General features: G+C 31.0%; 1 long non-coding RNA gene across 1 annotated transcript; it reads right to left on the bottom strand.

The window, feature by feature from the left end:
* Positions 1–5,589: 5,589 nt before the first annotated feature.
* On the bottom strand, positions 5,590–7,936 carry LOC138349041 (uncharacterized). Its single transcript, XR_011221573.1, has 2 exons — positions 7,846–7,936; positions 5,590–5,877 (listed from the first exon to the last, which is right to left on the bottom strand). It is a non-coding gene; the product is annotated as an uncharacterized lncRNA (long non-coding RNA).
* Between the last annotated feature and the right edge of the window lie 4,993 nt (positions 7,937–12,929).

Below are 12,929 nucleotides of genomic sequence, written 5' to 3'. Positions count from 1 at the left end.
TATAATAGTGTCTTAGGTCAAATTTAATGTTTTATCCATATAAAAGTATCTTAGGTCATAAATCGATGGGTCTTGAACCCAATATCTTATCATCATAGTGCATCAGGAGTTTAACCCAATGTCTTATCCTCTTTATGCGATTAGACATAAATTCATCGTCTTATTCTTTTGGTGCGATAAAACTTAAATCTATCGTCTTACCCACAATGAGGCTCAACCTCAAGCCTTCAAAATAATTTAAATTTATCACTTTTGATGATCATTAATATGATCGTACATTATGATTACACACAGAATTGAGATTATTGATTTCTTATAATCAACATTAGTAGTTAATAAATATAGCTTAATAAATCACATACCTCATATAAAGGTTGAAAACATATCTTTCACTAAATTGTGCTTATTCAATTATTAAAATAAATTAAGAAATTTTGTTCTCAATCGATTATTAAATGTATAAAAAGTCAACAAGTCTCTTTAAATACTTACTTTATATGGTACCTCAAGATCTGTTAGATAAATAATTATAACATAAAGATAAATCATACCTTGAAGATATAAGAACCTTATTGCAACCTTTTTGCATAATGTAAGATCTCTTTTGCATTTTTCTCGTCTTCTATCACAATTCTTTAAGAATAGAACAATCGTGCTGATAACGTGTTATGAAACTATATAAAATTAGAAGAAGAAGAAAGTAGTGAGAAGAGAAAAGACTTCTTATTCATCTTGAAGTATATTCAGGATTCATTGATCTTTCACAAATCTTCTTTATAATGAAGGAAAACCCCTTTATTTATAGGGAAAAACTTACTTGGTCCCCAAGTAGAATATCTAACCATATCCTACAAGGACTCCACATAATTAGACATTCACTATAATACAAATTGTTTATAACTATATATATATATGTGTGTGTGTGTGTGTGTGTATATAATAGTGTCTTAGGTCAAATTTAATGTTTTATCCATATAAAAGTGTCTTAGGTCATAAATTGACGGGTCTTGAACTCAATATCTTATCATCAAAGTGTATCAGGATTTTAACCCAATGTCTTACCCTCTTTATGCGATTAGACATAAAGTCATCGTCTTATTCTTTTGGTGCGATAAAACTTAAATCTATCGTCTTACCCACAATGAGGCTCAAACTAAAGCCTTCAAAATAATTTAAATTTATCACTTTTGATGATCATTAATATGATCGTACATTATGATTACACATAGAATTGAGATTATTGATTTCTTATAATCAACATTAGTAGTTAATAAATATAGCTTAATAGATCACATACCTCATATAAAGGTTGAAGACATTCCTTTCACTAAATTGTGCTTATTCAATTATTAAAATAAATTATGAAATTTTCTTTCCAATCGATTAAAATTAAATGTATAAAAAGTCAACAAGTCTCTTTAAATACTTACTTTATATGGTACCTCCAGATCTGTTACATAAATAATTATAAATTTAAAGATAAATCATACCTTGAAGATATAAGAACCTTATTGCAACCTTTTTGCATAATGCAAGATCTCTTTTGCACTTTTCTCGTCTTCTATCACAATTCTTTAAGAATAGAATAATCGTGCTGATAACGTGTTATGAAACTATATAAAATTAGAAGAAGAAGAAAGTAGTGAGAAGAGAAAAGACTTCTTATTCATCTTGAAGTATATTCAGGATTCATTGATCTTTCACAAATCTTCTTTATAATGAAGGAAAACCCCTTTATTTATAGGGAAAACCTTACTTGGTCCCCAAGTAGAATTTCTAACCATATCCTACAAGGACTCCACATAATTAGGCATTCACTATAATACAAATTGTTTATAACTATAACTATATATATATATATATATATATATATATATATATATATATATATATATATATATTGAACTTATTATTTGAACGTTTGGGTTATCGCAACAAATTTGATAAAGTGAGATTCTTCGTTATAGGTATTTTAGAACACGATTTTAGTGTTTTGAGTAATTGAAACTTGACCCTAGGTTTGAAATATGGAAAATATGATGTTGACAAATTAATTGATATCAAGATTAAACATTTAATTATAAATTTGAATGAGTTTTTGGGTTTAGGCTAGACATAGAATGTATGAGTGTTTATAAACTCGTTAACTTACATATTATGTACATATGTTTGATAGATTGGAAAGGTTTAGAAGCATTGAGAAAGGAAAAAGCATTGGAGAAGTAGCTTGATTAACTTTGATTCTTCGGTGGAGCTAGGTTATGGTGTATGCTATTTGATAGTAAATAGTGACTGATATGCATTGAATGATATTGTGAAGTTTTCTATGTACTTAATTGTGTGATTGTGTAACTTGGTCGTGTGTTTTGTGATTTATCTGAAATTTCGAGACCGTGGAATGTATAATTTTAAACCATCTCTATCGAAGTAATGCCTTGAATAAGAAGGCTCGATGAAATATTATTAAGAATGAAAAAATGGTGATATTAAATGATAAATTAATGATATTATTGGATCAGAGTTTCACATTCCGACACGATATTCTTGGATCGGAGTGTCACGTTCTGATACGGTATTTTTGGATCGGAGTGTCACGTTCCGACACGGTATTCTTGGATCAGAGTGTCATGTTCCGACACGGTATTCTTGGATCGGAGTGCCATGTTCCGACATGATAATATTCAAGAAAAAATATGTTGAATTAATGAAAGAGACGCAATCTCAAAGAACTCAAGTCCCAAAATAGTCTGGCTTGGAGGCATGATCTCGATACCGTTGACTTAATACGTTCTTACTTTATTGTTATTGACACTTGTTCATGTTGTTTGTTGCTTATCACATGTTAAGTGCTATAGTTGAGTTCATACTATTATTCTTTGTATATTAGTTACTATTTTGGGTTGACTGATGATACTTACTCAGTACATGTTGCCTCGTATTGGGCCCTACATATTTTATTCTTTGTTTTCCTTTTATGAAATGCAGAGAGTGTACCTATGCCTTCTGATTTTCCTCAGCTCTAGTCAGCCTCCCGCATATCAAGTTCCAAGGTGAACTATCAATTCAAGCTGGTGTTGGGTTATCTCGGTCATGACATGATGTCCTATACTTTTGGACACATACCATTATTCTTTTATTTTGGTGTATTTAATATTCTTAGACTTAGTGTTGGAGATTAGATGTCCTTGATGTGATGACTTTCAGATTTTGGGAAATAATGTTTAGTAACATTTGAGTTTCCGCGTTATGCTTGTATTTTGTAAGTTAGGTTAAATTGGTTGGTTCGCCCATTTAAGAGGTTAATTGTGGGTGCCATTCACGATTCGTTTTAGATCGTGACATTAAGATTTTGAGATAATAAGTGTCTTATCATAAATATAAAAGAAGTGAATCTAAGATATAAATTTGAGCAGTTTGATAATTAGGTTCTTATCACTTAAAATCGTTAAAACAAAACTATAGGTCCAAAATTAATCACTTAAAGAGGTTGATACCTAATTTTAGAAAGAAAATTAAAACAAAATAAATATAAAATTCAAATTTCTTACCTCACTTTAAAAGGTGCACCCTATTATGATTGCATCATATGATACTTTGAGTATGTATTCACATATCTATAATTCAATATTTATTTTTAAAATATAATACTACTATACATGATCTCATGAAGGAAACATGAATTCACGTAAACCCCGCTTCCCTTACATATGCCCACGTTCGTGATCATAAAAGTAGGTTAAATTTTACCCTTTTATCTTAAACTAAGTGTCGTATTAGTTTTTTTTAAAAAAAAAAAGCTTGTCCAAGAAAAAAGGTTACCTTAGAATTTCAAGATAAAAAATAGTATAATAGTATATTTTTTCAACTATGCCTTTATACTCCATTCTTATTAATAGTGTTTAACAGACATTTATAAAAAATAAGTGTGGTTATATTAATTTTTTAATGATAATGATTTCTGCTAAAATAACACTTATTTAATATAAAAAAAAGAATATGGATTATAATTTTCTCATCATCTTAAATAAATTGTTTTCTGTCTTTTAAAGTTTAGACTATCTTACTTTACTTCATGTTACTTCAGTAAATTAATTTCACCTAAAAAATAGTTTTGATGAATTATTTTGGAATAAATTGATCTATTATTAAGCTAATAAGAGTCAATTTAAATAGTAGCGACTTTAATAAAAAAAAATATAATTTATTGGTCTATACAAAATTCTTCAATAAAAGAAAATTCAATAATATGAAAAAATTGTTGAACAGAATAATATGGAAGTGTTACAAAATATAAACTTGTGCACCAAAAAATAATTTTTGTTTTACACGTAAGTTTAACTTATTGCATGATGTAAGTAAAGAATAAATAAGGCAAACAACTCAAAACAAATAAATTAAAGGAGTTACACAAGTCTTTTTCTTAGCTCATGCATAACATTTTGTAATTCATAAATAATTTGTCATCATGTAAAATGTGTTCTAACTAATTAAAATTTGTTCATGTTGTTCTTCTATTTGTTAGATAAAAATTATCTTTTTCTTTTACATATTTGTTGTATTAAATATATCTTAATAAATTTAAATTTATCTCTCCTTCTACCTATTAAATAAAACATGTCTTTAACATATTAAAAATGACAAAATATTTTCCAATTCTAATTGTATATGCCAATAAATTTTTTTATGGTACTTTTGCGATTATTTATTACTTTCCTTTTGGTTTTTAATAATAATAAAAGATTCAGAAACTTCTTGATAATTTATCTAAATACTTGTCTTACTTGATAAAACATTTGCTTTAAATAAACAACGTATATGAGCTAGCTAACATGTGAACTCAAATGTATATTGTTTAAACGTATTATTTTAATCATAGAAAATGTGAAATTTCATTATGCGTGTGTCCCACAATAAAGATAACTTTTTGTTAAGATTTTGTTATTTCAAGGTGTTTCTTAAGAAAGATAAATAGATTGTCTCTTAACAAAAAATTATAAAAAATTACTGTATTTTTTTAAAGTTTAAATTGTTAAGTAATGAGGAAAAAAAATATTTTTCTTTTTTAATTTGTTTAAAAAAGAAGGAAAAATGCTCAAATATGTCACTGAACTTTCATAAAAGGCTCATTAATGCCATCAGTTAAAAGTTTGGCTCATTTATGTCATTGCCGTTAAAAAAAAGGCTCATTTACGCTATTATTTTTTAACGGTGGTTTTGCAAAACCATTTTTGACACGTGGCTAATTATAATTCGGCACATTATTATTTTTTTTAAATGAATTAATTTTTTAAATTTCTTTTATTAAAAAAAATTGATGATGCAACCAATTATAATTCGGCCACGTCATCAATTTGTTTAATGAAAAAAACAAAAAGTTAATTCTATTTTATTTTCAGAATTATATTTAAAAAAAAATTGATGACGTGACCGAATTATAATTGGCCACTTGTCAAAAAATGGTTTTGCAAAACCTGTCACGATCCAAAACGAGTCGCGAGTGGCACCCACACTTATCCTACTATGTGAGCGAACCAACCAATCTAAACCCCAACATTTCTACCATAATAACCAGAATATAATGCGGAAGACTTAAAACTCATTAACGAAATCAATTAATAACTTCTAAAATTCAATACTTATCATTCCCCAAAATCTGGAAGTCATCATCACAAGAACAGCTATCCTCAAATTACTAAATCTAAGAATGTCTAGGAAGCTAAAACAAATACAAGAGATAGTCCATGTCCGAACTTCAAGGACATCAAGACATGAATGAGAGAGAATCCAGTCCGAGCTAGGAACAATAGCTCACCCTGAAATCTGACGTGGTGAAGACTGGCTAGAGTTGCGGTTGAGTTGAAGACGACGGTACGTTTGCTGCACTCCACAAATAACAAAGAAAGAAACATACAAGTAGGGGTCAGTACAAGCACAAGTACTGAGTAGATATCATCGGCCAACTCAAAATAGAAAGCAAAATATGTCAGATAATATCATAAAATCAGCTACAATACTCAACAGGTAGCAGCAACAAGTACAAGAATCATTGATAATAACGCCAAGTACACCCATGAGGACTCAAGCCTCCATACCATACTCATTTGGGAAAAGGTTCTTTAAGTTTTTAGTATATTAAGATAATTCAAGATTCATTCTCTTTATTTCTCTTGTGTCGGAACGTGACACTCCGATACCCTAATACTACGTTTCGGTTCGTGACACCCGATCCACTAATACTATGTGTCGGTTCGTGACACCCGATCCCCTAATACTATGTGTCGGTTCGTAACACCCGATCCCCTAATACTATGTGTCGGTTCGTGACACCCGATCCACTAATACTATGTGTCGGTTCGTGACACCCGATCCCCTAATACTATGTGTCGGTTCGTGACACCCGATCCCCTAATACTATGTGTCGGTTCGTGACACCCGATCCCCTAATACTATGTGTCGGTTCGTGACACCCGATCCACTAATACTATGTATCGGTTCGTGACACCCGATCCACTAATACTATGTGTCTGTTCGTGACACCCGATCCACTAATACTATGTGTCGGTTCGTGACACCCAATCCCCTAATACTATGTGTCGGTTCGTGACACCCGATCCCCTAATACTATGTGTCGGTTCGTGACACCCGATCCACTAATACTATGTGTCGGTTCGTGACACCCGATCCCCTAATACTATGTGTCGGTTCGTGACACCCAATCCCCTAATACTATGTGTCGGTTCGTGACACCCGATCCCCTAATACTATGTGTCGGTTCGTGACACCCGATCCCCTAATACTATGTGTTGGTTCGTGACACCCGATCCCCTAATACTATGTGTCGGTTCGTGACACCCGATCCCCTAATACTATGTGTCGATTCGTGACACCCGGTCCCCTAATACTACGTGTCGGTTCATGACACCCGATCCATTAACCTCATTCTTTTAGTTCATCAAGCCTTCTTTTATGTCAAGCCGTCATCATTAATAGGGTGGATTTAAGGTTTTTAAGATTCCACAATATCATCATTATAAACCATCACCATTTATATAATAACAACATACAACAACACAATTAAGCATATAGAAGACTTTACAATACCACCCAATACATATCAATCGCTATTTAGAGTTTACTATGAAATAGCATAAACCATAACCTACCTCCACCGAAGAATCGAAGTCAAGCAACTACTTCTCCAATGTCTTTCCTTTCCTTATTGCCTCCGAACCCTTCCAATCTATCAAATATATATATATATATATATATATATATATATATATATATATATATAAGGTCATAAAAATTCTGATTATTCTGTGTCCTGCCTATAACCATCAATTCACCTAATTCTATAATCAATCTCTTAAAGTTTAAGCCTAATGGTAAGTCTTAATTTCTCCAATTACCACAAATTTAATGAAATTTAAACAGTATAATACACCAAATATTTAATTACCTATCTCAATATATCAAACTTTAGTTTATTAAATAATAATTAAAATAAGTTATAATATCCCATCCTAAAGCCACTGGTGTCGAAACCAGTGGCAGTCCTCACGTTAAATCTGCACATTTAGTTTTTGATCAATACTATGCCATAAACTATTTTTTACCATTTGTTAAAAATAAAATAAAAGAAAAAGTCCACACATGGCAACAAACTATAGCTTCAATTCCTTGTAATGAGTTTACTTTATAATACTACCTAATTCCCTTAACCTATTGTAATTAATTTCCTAGATTCCCACTAACACTAACAATGGAAGCCACTGGTCACGAGACCAGTGGCACACATGCATTACTATTTAAAATTTTAGTAGTTGATCATATCAGAAAACATACCCAAAAAAATATGCACGTTGCTCTGTTGATGTCGCCGTGATTTTTCTTCGTTCCACCCGCTTTTCTTCGTTTCCCCTCTTTTCTTCTCTTTACAAATTATTTGTTACCCTAATTATTATATAAGACTAAGTATAAAAAATAGTAAAAGTGACCTACTATTAGTTTTAATATTATTTTGTCTACCCACTAACTAAATAAATTTTTTAAAATTATCCCACTAATTTCATAATTACAATTATGAAATAGTTCAAAATACCCATTTAGAATCTAACGAAAAATATTTTATGAAACAAGGCTTTAGCTCTCAAAACTACCAAAAGGGTCGTTACAATAGATACCAATTTATCCATCGTCCGTCCTCGAACGATCAAAGGAAGGCAAGGCATGAAAGGGTAGTTGTCTAAAAAAAAATCATTCAAAATAGTAGTACCTGTGGTCTTATATCAAAAGAATTACACCAATCAATTGAAGATCTACACCTCCTCCCACACAATGCTTTAAATGGGTCCATCTCATTACTCTAGGGATATTTATTATTGTATGTAAACTCATCTAACAACAAAACTATTTCTAATTATGGACTTTTCAACTGATCTATTCTCCAACTAAACCTTGACACCACCATCTGAACAAATATCTAACATAATCACGATAAAATTTTGAATCAAAAGTGGGTACAACCAGAAGTGGACTTTAACCAACTACCACACACTCATAATGCAAAAAAAAAAAAACATCGCAGATCTTATCAGGATTTTCTTTTCACAACACAATCTCATCACAAGCTTAAGTGATGAAAATATTAGCTTTAGACATCGATTTTCTCATCAAGAGAGAATCAACATATATAACCCAAGGAAGAATAATATCAAGTAAACACCAACAAGCAATACACTTCAAAATGCAGAACCTCTAACATTACTCATAGGCAACTGTAACTCTTCATAGCAGCTCTTATATAGATTCTCATAAGCAAGTTTGTGCGTATAGAACTACTGATATACTTTAGTTATTTCAATCAACACCAATTCTATCATAACTAAAATATCAAGTTTGCCCAAAGATCCTACCCTATCAAGAGGACACAAGAGGATCTTTACATCTGATTCACCACTAGAAATCAATCCATAGATGTGAAAACACGTGTGGACGTAAAAAAAATGAATCATACTCTAAATCACACCCGAAATGAAGTAGTTGTTCACGTAAGAGTGTATATAACTAAATAAATTTTTTAAAATTACCCCACTAATTTCATAATTACAATTATGAAATAGTTCAAAATACCCATTTAGAATCTAACGGAAAATATTTTATGAAACAAGGCTTTAGCTCTCAAAACGACCAAAAGGGTCGTTACAAACCATCGTTAAAAAATAATGGCATGAATGAGCCTTTCTTTAACGGTAATGGCATAAATGAACCAAACTTTTAACTAATTGCATAAATGAGCCTTTTCTGAAAGTTCGATGGCATATTTGAGCCTTTTCCCAAAAAAGAATGACCTATTTCTCTTCGGGTATAACTTTCCACGTGACATGTTTAAGGCCGCAAGATTAAAAGATAATTTTGTACATTTGACATAACTTTAATTTAGGACCACATGATCAAAAGTCTTCTTTATTTTCTTAAACTCTATGCCAAGTCAAACTAGACAATTTTTTGTGAAACGGAGTCAATTTCCTAAATGGTCACCTAACTTAAGGGAATTGATTTGAAATATCATTTATGCTTCATTTTGAACCAAAATATCACTCAACTATCACTATTTTCCTCCAAATGTACTTTTATACTTCAAAAGACTGATTCTCTCCTAGTTGACATGACATGTCATTAAAGTCGTTTTTAATAATAGACTAATTAAATTCATTAAGTTCATTTAACTAAAATAATTATCATATTATATTTTAAAAAATAAAATAAATTAGTATATTTAGAATAATTTTCATACTTAAGAATTTTTTATCATAATTAAACTTTTTTTATGTTATGAAGAATAAGTTTTTAAGACGTACTATAATATCATCAATTTTAAATACTTAAAAACGCATATTCAAAAAAATAAATATTAATATACAAATCACTCATGAATGCTAACTTACATCAATTAATCATAAATTGTACAAAGAATTAATAACATTAAAGGTTTATTAACTATTACAATAATATAAATTGTGTATTTTGAAATTCATGCTTACAATTTTTTTTTTGAATAAATAGAAAGTGAATAATATTAAAGAAAAAATAGACTAATGTAACGACCCGTTTAGTCGTTTTGAGCAACAGACTTCAATTCTGAAAAAACTGGCAGAAGCGACGGACCCCACGACGGAACGTCATGGGCACGACGGACCGTCGAGGGTGTCTCGTCCCAAAACACTTAGAAATTCTGAAATTTGGGTGCTGAAATCGACTCTCTGAACTTCGTGACGGAATGGCAGGACGGACCGTCACGGGCATGACGGACCGTCACGGAGACTTCAGTGAAAATCCATTCTCTGAACTTTGCGACGACCTGCAAGACGGACCGTCGCAGACACGACGGCCCGTCACAGACACGACGGCCCGTCACAGGTTGCGCAAATCCCAGGCAGAATCGGATTTCCTTACACGTTTTAAAGGACGTTTTGGGACTATTCTTTCCTTAATTATAGATTTCGTGGGTTTATATTAATAACTCAAATTCTTGGGGGTTAAAAGAGGTAACCCTAAGTTAATTAGTGGGGTATTATTGCCATCTTTTATTCTTAATTATATACTAATTAGGGTAAAAGAAAGAGGGTTTGAATAGGAAAATAGAAAGAACAAGAAGGGAGAGAGAGAAACGATCGAGAAGAAGAGGAAAACACCAAGCTTTGAGGATTAACTTGCTTGATTTCAATTCTTCGGTGGAGGTAGGTTATGGTTATTTCATGCTATTCGTAGTAAACTCTTAATAGTGAATGATATGTGTTAGTAGTATTGTAAACCCTTCTATATGCTTAATTGTATGCTTGCATGAATTATGTGATTATGTAATTATGAATAAATAAGCATGATGAAGCTATTGAATCCCAAATCTTGAAAAGAAACCCTAATATACTTTGATAATGATGATGCCTTGGTATGAAAGAAGGCTTGATGAATGAAAGTAGTGAGATTAGGGGATCGGGTGCCACGTTCCGGTACCAGGATAGAATATGGATCGGGTGTCACGTTCCGACACCAGGATAGAATATGGATCGGGTGCCACGTTCCGGTACCAGGATAGAATATGGATCGGGTGTCACGTTCCGACACCAGGATAGAATATGGATCGGGTGCCACGTTCCGGTACCAGGATAGTATATGAGGATCGGAGTGTCACGTTCCGACACCAGGATAGAATATGGATCGGGTGCCACGTTCCGGTACCAGGATAGTATATTGAGGAGCGGAGTGTCACGTACCGACACGAGGGGAATAAAGATAATGAATCTTGAAATATGATAATATATCCAATCTAATGAACTAAATTCCCAAATGAGTGTGATGAGGAGGTGTGAGTCCTCATTGATGTGCTTGGTGTTGTAACCAAGGGTTATGGTAACTATAAATGCTGCATGTTAAGGATATTAGTTGATTTTATGATATTGCTTAGTACATACTGTTCCCTATTTTGAGTTGACCGATGATATCTACTCAGTACCCGTGGTTTGTATTGACCCCTACTTTTATGTTTTTCTTCTTGTTATTTGTGGAGTGCAGCAAACGTGCCGTCATCTTCGACTCAACAGTAACTCAAGCCAGTCTTCGTCACATCGGATCTTCAGGGTGAGCTAACGCGTCTAGCTTGGACTGGATCTTCTCCTTCATGTCTTGATGCCTTGAACCTCCGGCATGGACTAGCTTCTTATGTATTTTTAGCTTTTAGAAACTCTTAGAATTAGTAGTTTAAAGTAGATGTTCTTGTGATGATGACTTCCAGGTTTTGGGAATAATAGATGTTGAATATTGATAGTTATTGAATTGGTTTTTATTAATGAGTTTAAGTCTTCCGCATTATTTTCTGTTGATGTTACATTGAAATGTTAAGGTTTAGATTGGTTGGTTCGCTCACATAGGAGGGTAAGTGAGGGTGCCAGTCGCGGCCCGGATTTGGGTCGTGACAACTAAACACCTCAAAAGTCTCCTTCTATTCTAGTTAATATGTCATGTCATTAAATTATTATTTTTAAAAATAATAGACCTACTTCATTAAACTTATGTCTCTAATACAAAACAAATATATAAATTATATGAGAATTTATGAAGATTATAAAAAAAATAAAAAAAATCTAATTCCTTTATATATTTTTATCAAACAAAATTCAATGAAAAAAATCTCTAGGTGAAATTATTACCAAGCAATTTTTAAAATTCTTAGGTAAATTATTTGAAAATTTAAAGCAATTTTTTCATAAAAGTATTCAAATAAATTTGTAATGTTGACAAAAAAAGGTTGGTAAGAAAGAGATAATTATCATTTAAACTTTTTTAAATTTAATTTTTATTTTTATTCTTTTATTCTATATTATATTATATTCTAACTTCTCATAATAATTAAACACCGATATATATTCTTATCTCAACCCAAGTTCATGAAATATAAGTAATAATTAATTGAATTGCCTATACATTTTATACGAGATTAATATATTGAGAAATCAAGATCAAAATTTTATTTTCTAATATAAATATTATTCACTTTCTATTTTCTTTCTTCTTTTTTTTTTCTTTCAAAAAGGACATTGTAAGTGTATATACGATTTCAAACACCTAATTAAATATTTTTTAATAATTAATAGACCTTTAATATTATTAATCCGTTATATAATGTATGATTAATTGATATATATTGACATTCACAAGTAATTCAATATTTTTGAATATATGTGTTATTCAAAATTGATGACATTATGGTAAGTTTTTAAAAAATGTTCTTCATAGCATAAAAAAATAAAGAAAAAATAATGATAAAAGATTCTTAAATATGAAAATTTATTCTTAATAAACTAATATATATATATATATATATATATATATATATAAATAATAAGATCATTATTTTAGTTAAATGAATTTGA

This window comes from Solanum lycopersicum, chromosome 6 (genome assembly GCF_036512215.1).
Source record: "Solanum lycopersicum chromosome 6, SLM_r2.1".
Taxonomy (NCBI): Eukaryota; Viridiplantae; Streptophyta; class Magnoliopsida; order Solanales; family Solanaceae; genus Solanum; species Solanum lycopersicum.
This window is presented reverse-complemented; position numbering and strand designations above follow the sequence as displayed.